The sequence below is a fragment of the Pseudoliparis swirei genome, chromosome 23 (genome assembly GCF_029220125.1).
Source record: "Pseudoliparis swirei isolate HS2019 ecotype Mariana Trench chromosome 23, NWPU_hadal_v1, whole genome shotgun sequence".
NCBI classification, from domain to species: domain Eukaryota; kingdom Metazoa; phylum Chordata; class Actinopteri; order Perciformes; family Liparidae; genus Pseudoliparis; species Pseudoliparis swirei.
Genome location: NC_079410.1, coordinates 350,359 through 362,454, shown reverse-complemented (window position 1 = coordinate 362,454; position 12,096 = coordinate 350,359).

The following is a 12,096-nucleotide window of genomic DNA, read 5'->3' as shown; positions in this document are numbered from 1 at the left end:
GCTGCTCTAATAAATCTCTTAGGTCCCTCCAGTTGATCCAGAATGCTGCAGCTCGTGTTCTCACTAAAACTAAGAAAAGAGATCACATCACTCCTGCACTAGCTGCTCTGCACTGGCTCCCAGTAAAATCAAGAATCACTTTTAAAATTATTCTCTTAACCTACAAAGCCTTGATTGGTGATGCACCATCATATCTTAAGGAGCTTGTAGTACCATATTGCCACTAGAGAGCTACGCTCACTAAATGCGGACTACTTGTAGTTCCTAGAGTCTTAAAAAGTATAATGGGAGCCAGAGCCTTTAGTTATCAAGCTCCTCTTTATGGAACCAGCTTCCAATTTCAGTCCGGGAGGCAGACACAGTCACCTCGTTTAAGTAGACTTAAGACCTTCCTCTTTGACAGAGCTTATAGTTAGGGCTGAATCAGGTTTGCCCTGGTCCAGCCCCTTGATATGCTGCTATAGGCTTATAGCTGCCGGGGACGTTTAGGATGCACTGAGTACCTATCTCCTCTTTTTCTCTCCTTAAGGATGAATTTTCATCTCTCAATCACACGTTACTAACTCTGCTTTCTCCCGGAGTCCTTTGACTTCACGTCTCATGGGGTCATCGGACCCTATGAGACGGCATAGATCTATCTGCCTGATGGATCATCGAGGTCTGGGTCGGAATTCCTGCTCCTGACTGCGCCACTGTCCTGTTGAGACTCCGCCCACTGTTGAGACTCCGCCCACTCCTCCTCCCACCGCCATCTGCCTGATGGATCGTGGAGGTCTCCATCGTGGAATATGCCTACTATGAACTATTCATACACTCTGTCATATTCATTGAATGTATTTTAACTCTAAATCTGTCCTTCTGTACACATTACATCTATTGCATCTGTCCATCCTGGAGAGGGATCCTCCTCTGTTGCTCTCCTGCAGGTTTCTTCCCTTTTTTTCCCCCTGAAGGGTTATTTGGGAGTTTTTCCTGGTCCGATGTGAGGTTTTGGGGCAGGGATGTCTATGTGTATATTGTAAAGCACTCCGAGACAAATTTGTAATTTGTGAAATTGGGCTATACAAATAAACTGAATTGAATTACGATGACTGTGCAGTGGATGCACTGCTCTGGAGGAGGTTGGGCAGTCTTGGTCCTGTGCTGGTCCCAGTCCACAGGAACTGGGGGCAACCATGCTCATTATACTGCAGTTCAAACATCTCTATAGTGTCTGCACTAGAGAGATGAACAGCTGGACACGGGATGTGTCCCAACACCTGTTCGGAGACTGGGTTGAGCTGGGCCATTGATGCAGGATCAGAGACAGTTGGGAGATGAGCACCTGTCTGTGTCAGGTCCAGTGTGTGTGCCAGTGATCCACTGTGCCTGGTGGGAGTCATAACCTCCTGGTTAAAAACATCATCACATTCTGGTGTTCTCTGATTCTAACATTGGTGATGAAAGTATACAGATCTCGTAAACAATATACAGGTTAATAACACCAAATGGTATTAATGTTCTTAAAGAGTAGTTAAAGAATATTTAACATATACTCATTAGAATTCTGAATTAAAATAATGGCTCAAGTAGAAGTAATACACTTTAGCATCACTACTAGTTTTAATAAGCTGCTGGCAGTTTTATCTCTAATAACACTTCATGTATTAATTGAGTATATGTTGTATGACAGCCGTAATATGCAAAGTAAACTAATTATTCTTTCAAATGGATGTGGAGCAGTTAATATAGCTACATGAATATTAACTGCATGCTTCTTTAAGCTTCATCAGACACGCACATTTATCACGTGACGTGACTTACAAACATCGTGACGCAGCCGCGTTCATATTGTACCATTCTTTCACTGCGTGCATGTGACGTTATATCGACAGCATATATGTTTATGCTGACGTAATATTATTATACATACGAGAGGGCTAATCAAGAGGAAAGCTGCCGTCTTGTAAGCTGGGCTAACGCTAACGACGTTAGCTTTCACAGGGCTTGAAGCTATCTACGTCGATGCTGGCTTGCAAGCTGGACACTTCGCCGACCACTTTTGCCGTGTAACGTCACGTGACAACAGACGCGAAGAAACATGATCACGAACATAGATATAGCTCGTTAATGAAAGCATTACTTACCGATGACTTTCTGTGTTGTTGCAGTCCGATTCCTGACCCGGAGAATAACCCGGAAGTGATTTAGTACTTCCGGGTTATATATTTATATATAAAGCGTTGTTTGTTCCGCTTCTTCGGCCCTTTTTTTATTAAACAGGATTATCATATAATTAGTGCTGTGAAAAATAACGCGTTAACGCGTTATGATTAAATTTCAGGATTAATTAGTTAAAAAATTTTAATGCATTGAATGCATGCGCAGAATGAGCTTCCAATCCGTCTGTTGTTGTTCGTCTCCTTCTTCTTCTTGATGTCTAACAGCGGTTTGCATCCATATATTTGGTGCATTACCGCCACCTGTTGGCCTGGAGTATGAAACGCAGGTGGAAGTTGCTGAATTTAAACATGAACACAGTGACACAGAAATCAATATTGGCAACATCCGGTACAGTTTAGAGCAAGGTGCCAAGAGACTTTTCTTTCCGTCTACATGTGTACCACTGATTAGATGTAATTGCATCAGCTGTAGGGGGTAAGATTATCGTGAAAGTGAATAAATTATGGTTATTTTACTTCTCAATAGGTGATCAATAGGTGTTCCTGGAAGAAATGTGCTTGTTTCTTCGTGTGAGTGTGTTCAGGCCTTGACTGGCATCACACATGATTTTTTTGGGGAAGTATTGGATGAGTTTAAGCAATAGTTTTTAACATAAAGAAATCACAGAAAGTACAAAATTATTGGCAGTAAAAAAACGTAAATTTTCTACCGACGAAAAGTCCGTTTTTTTTCAGTGTTCATTATTCATGTCTTGAGATTCTATAAAACTGATTTTTAGCCGATTCTGTTGGCGTTTTGTGGGAGAAATAATCGAAGGGGAAAAAGTGGAAACTGGCCAAATCAAGCGAAAAACGCCAAAAACGGCCAACTTTGGTGAATTATTGTAGCGCCCCCTACGGTTCAAATTGCACGAAATTTGCTGTGAATGTTTCAGGCTCCATTCTGCACATATCCTGAAAGTCTGTTATTTTTTTTCCCCAATAGTGTTGAAGTTATGAGCATTACAAAACAGGACACGCCCCTAAAATGTTCGTTGGGCCATAGATCCTTACCACAATGATATATTTGAAAAAAGATGATAGATCTTAGATGATATAGCTTCCATAATCATTATCTCCAATGGGTTTGGTATGAATTGGTCCCCGCATGTCGGAGCAAACACCTCTGATGTGTTTTTCACAACAAAAAAATATGGCCGAAAATTTAAGTAGGCGGAGCTTAGGGTCCTTAGAGGCTTTTTTGTAGAGCAGGTCCAAGTGGACTTGGGAAAAATAAAAGCTAGTCATTTAAACATACTGGGTGAGGGGCGTCGCCGGTCAAACTTCCAGGTGGCGCTAGAGAGCAATTTTTGAAAGCCGAATTTCGAGGTCGGTGTCATCCATCTATTTTCACCAAGCCTGACAAGCTGGCCAAATTTGGTGAGTTTTGGGATATGATATATGCCCCCAATGTTCTAAAATAAAAATCCAGCAGAATAATAATACCCCTAACAATTTCAATAGTGTCCTCTCGGACAGACTTCGTCTGTCGCTCGGACCCTAATAATTCCCCTAACAATAACAATAGGGTCCTCTCGGACAGACTTCGTCTGTCGCTCGGACCCTAATAAGAAAAACCAGGTTAACCATGACCGGACCGTAGAATAGATAATTAATTAAAATCATTCCATTAGTCTTCAACACATAGGGGGTGAATTTAATGCTCTCTCTCTCTCTCGCCCCCAACAATCACCATCATATTACAACAAGTAAGTTTTCAATTCAGTGAAACCCCTTAAAAGACTTAAAAATCAAATCCTTTCCCCTCCCTGAAGCAATTCTAGACCTTTTACCCATAATAAACTATTTTTAACTCATGAAAACCCAGAAATGGGACCATAACATTACCGCATAGCGCAATAACCACGCCCACCACGAACTTTGTGAAAATTGTTGACCCGGCGGGTGCCAGCGGCCATAGCACAGGCCTCAAAGAACTTGAAGGTGCTCTCCGAAGAATGAATAGGCGTAAGGTACCCGGTATAGATGGGCTGCCAGCAGAGTAATATCTCAAGTTTTGGGATATGCTCGGGCCGGTAGTTTTAGAGGTGTTGTCCGCAATACTTCGCACTGGTGCGATGTCTCTGGCCACTGGAGTTATTTCCCTTCTTTTTAAGAAGGGGGATCACACCGACCTAGGGAACTGGCGGCCACTGACCATGCTTTGTGTTGATTATAAACTCCAATCAAAGGTACTGGCGGATCGTCTGGGCAGAGCACTTCCTCACGTGGTCCATGTGGACCAGACATGCGGGGTGGTGGGGCGTTCAGTGAGATGGAATCTTCAGCTCATTCGGGACACTATTGCTTGGGTGGAGGACCGGCATCTGCCACTTATGATGGTCGGTCTCGACCAGGCTAAGGCTTTTGACAGGGTTCATTGGGGTTTTATGTTTAGGATTTTAGGCCAGTTAGGTTTTGGTCAGGGTTTTGTAGGATGGTTACATATATTGTACACAGGTGTGAGAAGCAGTTTCAGTCAACGGCCACCTAGGGGAGGTCTTCAGGTTGCACTCGGGGGTAAGACAGGGGTGTCCGCTCTCACCTCTGCTTTACATTACACCCCTGCCAGCTGCTATTTGGGCTGACCAAGGAGTCAAAGGATTCCTGCTACCTGGCAGCGGGGGGCTACGCCTCCCTGATTCGATCCTTGGAGATTTTCCGTAGTTTCGGTCGGGTGGCGGGCGCCAGATTAAATTGTGCAAAGTCCTCGGTCAAGTTCTTCGGCCGTTGGAAAGACAGAACGGAGGTACCAGGGGGCCTGCCGCTTTGCAAAGGACCCCTGAGGGTACTGGGGATCAACTTTGAAACATCCAATAGTGCCACGGAGAACTGGACCAGGCGCTTTTTGGCAGTAGAGAAGAGGTTTAATCTCTGAAGGTAGACGTTCTGCCGTCTCTTCTTTACTTTACATACCCGATGCCAGTCAGCATGAGGAGGCTTCTCATGCGTCTTGTGTTTGCCTTTTTATGGGGCGGAAGACACGAGTATGTGGCCAGGGCCTTGCTGGCTGGGATTGAAGCAGGGGGGAGAGATGTGCCGCACCTTCCGCTTAAACTGGACTGTATTTTTTTCTTCTTTTCTGTGCAGGGAGTTGTCTGCTCCAGTCACTCATCCATCAGGATATTTCCTGCGGCTATTTTCATACCAGGCCAGGCATATGCTGGTCTGGAACAATTTAGCACCCCGGGTCGACAGCAGCCATGGCACTTCCAACATGCAGCAAGATGGTTGCGGGCACATCCCGAGGCATCAACAACAGAGACTAGATGCAACCACAGGTTGCTGTACAAAGTAGTCAGGCAAAAAGTGGTCACACCTGTCGTGGTTGGGATCCCATCAAACATTTGGAGGGGGATCCAGTCACGGGGCCTTGACAATGGGCTCAAAGACCTCAATTGGTTGTGCCTCCACAAGGGGCTGCCAGTGACAGAGTTCAAGATTCAAGATTCAAGATGTTTTATTTGTCACATACACACACAGGGTGTGCAGTGAAATGAAAGTGGCAATGCTCAGCAGGAATGTGCAAGGGCAACAAGTACACACTATTTACAATAAAAAACAACACAATATTTACAGTAAGTGTGTGTGTGTGTGTGTGTGTGTGCCTAAGAGGGGCAGTTGTGTGGGTCTATGTGGGGGTCCTGGTGAGGTCGGAGTTCACAGTCCTGATGGCCTGAGGAAAGAAACTCCGTCTCAGTCTCTCTGTTCTTGCAGCGTGACTACGAGGCGCCTGCCTGACCGCAGCAGCTGAAACAGTCTGTTGTTGGGGTGGTGAGGATCCTTCATGATCCTGCCGGCTCTGGTTCTGCACCTCCTGGTGTACAAGTCCTGCAGGGTGGGGAGTGTAGTTCCAATAGTGCGCTCAGCCGAACGCACTACTCTCTGCAGAGCCTTCCTGTCCTGAGCGGAGCAGTTGCCAAACCAGGCTGTGATGCTTCCTGTCAGGACGCTCTCTACAGCTCCAGAGTAGAAGGACTGAAGGATCCTCTGGGAAACTTTAAATTTCCTCAGCTGCCTGAGGTGGTAGAGGCGCTGCCTTGCCTTTCTCACCAGAGTGTCTGTGTTCGTTGACCATGTCAGATCCTCGGTGATGTGGACTCCCAGGTATTTATACCGCTCACCCTCTCCACAGTAGTCCCGTTAATCCCCAGTGGTGAGTACGTCCTCTGTTGTTGTACCCTCCTAAAGTCCACAATCAGCTCCTTAGTTTTGGTGACATTCATGATGAGGCTGTTGTCCCGGCACCAGAGTGACAGATCAGCAACTTCCTCCAGGTAGGCCTTCTCGTCGTTGTCGGAGATCAGGCCCACCACCACTGTGTCATCCGCAAACTTGATGATGGTGTTGGAGCTGAACCTGGCCACACAGTCATGTGTGTACAGGGAGTACAGTAGGGGGCTGAGGATGCAACCCTGGGGGGATCCTGTGTTCAGGGTGAGGGGTTTGGAGGTGTGTCTGCCCACCCTGACCACCTGTGGCCTGGCGGTCAGGAAGTCCAGGATCCAAGCACACAGGGGGGTGTTCAGTCCCAGCTCAATCAGCTTGCCGGCCAGTCTGGATGGACTATAGTGTTGAAAGCTGAACTATAATCAATGAACAGCAGTCTCACATAGCCCCCCCTCTGGCTGTCCAGATGAGAGAGTGTGGTGTGCAGTACCTGGGAGACAGCATCATCCGTGGATCTGTTTGGGCGATAAGCAAACTGCAGCGGGTCCATGGAGGAAGGGAGGAAGGCGCAGATGTAGTCCTTTATCAGCCTCTCAAAGCATTTCATGACCACCGAGGTGAGGGCCACCGGTCGGTAGTCATTCATACATGCTGGAGAAGCATTCTTGGGCACAGGGACAATAGTGGATCTCTTGAAGCAGGCGGGGACCATTGATGTTCCGGCATGGTTTTGCGACATCCCCGGTATGCCCTAGGGCAGGGGTGTCAAACTCATTTTCACCGAGGGCCACATCCGCCTCATGGCTGCCCTCAAAGGGCCGGTTGTCACTAACACGGTATAATTCTAACAACTCCAGAACATATTGTTAAATAACTGTCTTTGCATTTGTTTATTGTTTATTTAGGTGTACTTATATAAATGTATAACTATATATGCAAATGTTTTGAATATTATAAAATAAATCTATTTCATTATATTTATTTTAACCCACATTACTTTATCAAAGATCAAACAAACATTATTACATTAACTTTGTTAAAAGCTTTGTCACAGTTGAGACAGGTGGTTCTCCACTGGTCTGGGGCTGTGGTTCTCTGTAGGTCTGGCTTTGGGACGCACTATCACCCCTGAATGACAAGCTGAGACCTAAATCGAGGGACATTTTTAACTTCTCAAATGTATTTCATGAAAAGATGGTGCAGTTTGAACCTGAGAGTTCAGAATATCACAGTATGCACAACAAAACTATTTCGTAATATTCCCTTTTACAGTCAATTATGAGCCAACAAGTGAATCTTAAGGACACAAGGTAATACAACATACATTACTACTCAGTAACTTCAGACTTTAAAACATGTCTAAACAGTGCTTTCATGCATAAACATGAAATAAAAAAGTCTGGTTTTAAAAAGCCTCAAAAGATGTAATTCATGTCTCACTCACTGAACAAAAGCTGCTCTACAAGTCAGTCTTGAGGAGCAGCTTTTATACACAAATATAAATAAATTAAACAAGGGTAATTAAAAAAGATTCACATATTGAACATTAACTTTTCCTCTGACTATAGCCTATTATAAATACTGAACAACATGAAGCAGCACTCACTTCAACCTTAGTGACCACTGACATAGACCTGATGGAGGAATTCATAATAGGGGAACTTGGGATGTTTGTTAATACAAAGTCAATGTGGTCACACACGCACGCGCGTCTGGATGTCCGCCGGGCGCGTGAATGACAGGACGCGGAAAATGCGCCTCATTCGGGCTGATTTTTTTAACTCTGGCGGTAAAAGTACGTGAGACTGTTCAAATGCTCCGCGTGACGTCATTGACGTCATACCGTTGAATCAGAACCTACTGAGGATATTGATCATCTGGAAGCGGCCGTCATCCAGACGCAGCTCCTGGAGAAGCTGCGTGTGGCTACGGATAATATAATATGTAATATTTATATTATTAACCCAGACTCGAGGGCTTGATGGTCCGACGTGTGTGGGACTTTCTCAACAGAACAAAGAGTGTGTATTTCTTCCGTGGTGGACGGTGGTAACGAACTGTTATATGCCACGATAAGCCACGCCCCCTCTCCGGCGCTTCTAGCGCGAGTGAAGAAAACGTGACAAATAGTCCGGCGAGCGGCGACTGAACTCACGCGAGTACATTTAGTAAAGCAACGCAAGGGTTCGCCTCTCCTCTGGCGTGAACGCAGCATGAAGGAGCGTGAACAGACCGCAGTCCGCTACAAAAAAAAAAGACCTTCAAAATAAAAGTACAAGATTTTTTTCTCCCTTTTTTAAGAAAAGGCATATTTATTTCATGCCGTCGCGGGCCGCATAAAATGACGTGGCGGGCCACATTTGGCCCGCGGGCCATGAGTTTGACACGTATGCCCTAGGGCACGTGTCAAAGTCAAGGCCCGCGGGCCAGATCCGGCCCGTGAATTAGTTCTCTCTGGCCCGCGGGATGATATCTAATTACTATTAAAACCGGCCCGCAGTATTATGTGTCCGCAGCACCATAATACTACAAGTCCCAAGATGCACTGCGAGTGCCCGCGAGCGAGCGCGATCCCGCGTCTTCTCTTCACTTCATGAGCAGCAGCAGCAGAGTCACAGTGGAGGCCTGAACATCGCCTTCAATTATCATCTCCCTCTTCCCCAAAATGGCAAAAAGAAAGGTAGACGCTGAAAACAGGGGGTTTCAAGACAGGTGGAAGGCAGAATACATGTTCACCGAAGTAAAAGGAAAGCCTGTGTGTCTTGTGTGTGGAGATGAAAGAATATAACTTAAGAAGGCACTATGAAACATCAACGAAACACACAGACGCACAGAAAGACAAATACAAGAATATGAACACAGAACAAAGGCTACAGAAGGTAGCAGAATTAAAAAGAAATCTTAAGTCCCAGCAGGCTATGTTCACAAAAGCCAAATCACAAAGCGAGGCTGCAGTCAAGGCCAGTTTTATTGTGGCTGAAGAGGTCGCAAAATCAGCCCGGCCATTTACCGAGGGAGACTTTGTAAAGAACTGTATGCTCAAAGTTTGTGACGTTGTGTGCCCAGAATAAAGGCAGCTATTTTCAAACGTGAGTCTGAGCAGAAACACAGTTGCTGACCATGTAAACCAGCTTTCCACTAATCTTATTAAACAACAGCTTGTGGGAAAAGGAAAAGATTTCATCGCATACTCCCTTGCTGTGGATGAGAGCACCGACATATCGGACATTGCTCAGCTGTCAATTTTCATCCGTGGAGTGGACTCAAGCCTGTGCGTGACAGAAGAGTTTTTGGGATTATGTCCAATGCATGGCACAACTACAGGAAAGGATTTGTATGAACAGGTATCCGGGTGTGTAAATGACATGGAGCTGCCTTGGGACAAACTTGTGGCACTAACAACAGACGGAGCGCCCGCAATGTGCGGTCATAAAAGTGGCTTGGTGGCAAGGATTCGGGAGAGAAAAAAGGAGAAAGACGGCACGGGTGAGCTGATATCTTATCACTGCATCATACACCAGGAGTCGTTGTGTGGCAAAGCTTTGAAAATGGAACATGTTATGAGCACCATAACACGAGCAGTTAACTTCATTAGAGCAAAAGGTTTAAATCACCGCCAGTTCAAGACGTTTCTGGAGGAGTTAAATTCAGACTATGGTGACCTGCCCTATCACACAGAGGTGCGGTGGCTAAGCAAGGGAAAGGTGTTGAAAAGGTGCTTCGAGCTGTGTGAGGATATCTGTCTGTTCATGGAAAGCAAAGGGAAAGACACTACAGAGCTCCGTGATAAAAAGTTCCTGTGTGAAGTCGCATTTCTGTGTGACATCGCTGGCCATCTGAATGAACTGAACCTGCTGCTGCAGGGGCGGGGCCATGTCATCTCTGACATGTATTCTACTGTGAGGGCGTTTAAAACCAAGCTGAGCCTGTGGGAAACGCAGATGCGAAAAAATAACTTTGACCATTTTTCGTGTTGCAAGACCATGCACGAGCTGGTCTCTAAACAGCCTACTGAGCCTACTGTCATGTTCCCGAGTACAGAGTTTGCTGACAAACTCGGCATACTTGCTGCCGACTTCAGGCAGAGATTTTCCGACTTTGAAGCCCAAAAAAGCAGGTTTCAACTACTCAGCAATCCATTTGCAGTTGACGTGGAAAGTGCACCAGCAAATCTCCAAATGGAGCTGATTGAGCTCCAGTGTAATGACACACTGAAGGCAAAATATGAGTCCGTGGGCGCTGCTGAGTTTGCCCGTTTCATCCCCGACACAATGCCTGAGCTGCGCACCCAAGTTGCTCGCATGCTGTCTATGTTTGGCAGCACATACCTGTGTGAACAACTGTTTTCGTTGATGAAACTAAACAAAACATCACATAGGAGTCGTCTTAATGATGAACACCTGAAGTCAATCCTGAGGATTTCCTCAGCTCAGAGCCTGACCCCAAACATTAATGAACTTGTACTCAAGATGAGACACCAAGTATCGGGCTCAGCCTCAGACAAGTGAGCAGAAAGGACTTGGACTTGATATTTCTTTGAAGGGAATTATTATTTTTTTTGTCTCCAGTTGAATGGACCCAGGGAAATGTTACCTAAGAAATTAATGCAACTGTTTTGCACTTTTGTAAGTTTGCACTAACTTTTCTAATTTTATTATAAAAGACAGTCATTGGTGAGGATCAGAGCAGCACACTGATTTTTTTTATTTTCATGCATGCTGTTTCATTTTTGCATTTATCTTGCCATTGAGCTTTGAAGGAAAATTACATTTTGCTGTTTACCTATTAAAAAAAGAAAGAAAAAAAAAAACGTTTTCAATTTATTACTGAAAGAGCCTTGAGAAAATATTGCAACTGATTTTATTTATGTTTTACTTAATTTAATGATTAATGTTAAGTGCAATATAGGCTGTGTTATTGGTATTGGTTCAATATGTGCAATAATTGCGAGTTTTAATAAACATTGAACCAGCCCGGCCCTCCACTTGTACCATTTTTTTTATGTTGGCCCCCTGTGTATTTGACTTTGACATCACTGCCCTAGGGAGAGCTGTGCTGGGGAAGAGACCATCAGGCGTGTCATGTGGGACTGCCCCTTTGCTAGAGTGGTATGGGGTAGAGCAAAAACATGGCTTGAGCACTTAGTCCCAGGTTTTAAACTGACGTGGATGAGGGTGGAGAGAGGGGTGGGTGCGGGAAGGACCCTTTTCCTAACCTGGCTTATAATGAGTCTGGTTAAGAGGGGTTTGTGGAGAGCAAGGCAAGACCTGGCGGGTAAAAACACAAAGACTAGCTTGGAGGGGGTGGTGAAGAGGATAGAAATGGAGATAAAGGGAAGGGTGGAATGGGACATCAGGAAGTGGGGGAAGCATGCTGCCCTGGAAAGATGGAAAGGAGGGTTAGGGTCAGTGGCGGCTGGTGAATTTTTTGGGGGGGTGGGCGCAGTTTAAATATCACTCAACAATGAGAAGAAGAGGTTTTGAGTAGAATATTGTAAAAAAACAAAGCTTTATTTCAAGAACACACCGTGCTCAACACTGTTCAATAACAACTATCAACACACTGTAACTTTGGGCATGGGAGGTTCAGAGCAGCTTTAAGGAACATTGGGTTGGGTTTCAGAGGTTTGCAAAATAAAAGAGGTTCAGAGCAGAATAGTCAGAAAGAGATGCAGCACATGTTACATTGGGTGACAGAGCAGACCCATTACTGTAAAGAAAAGTAG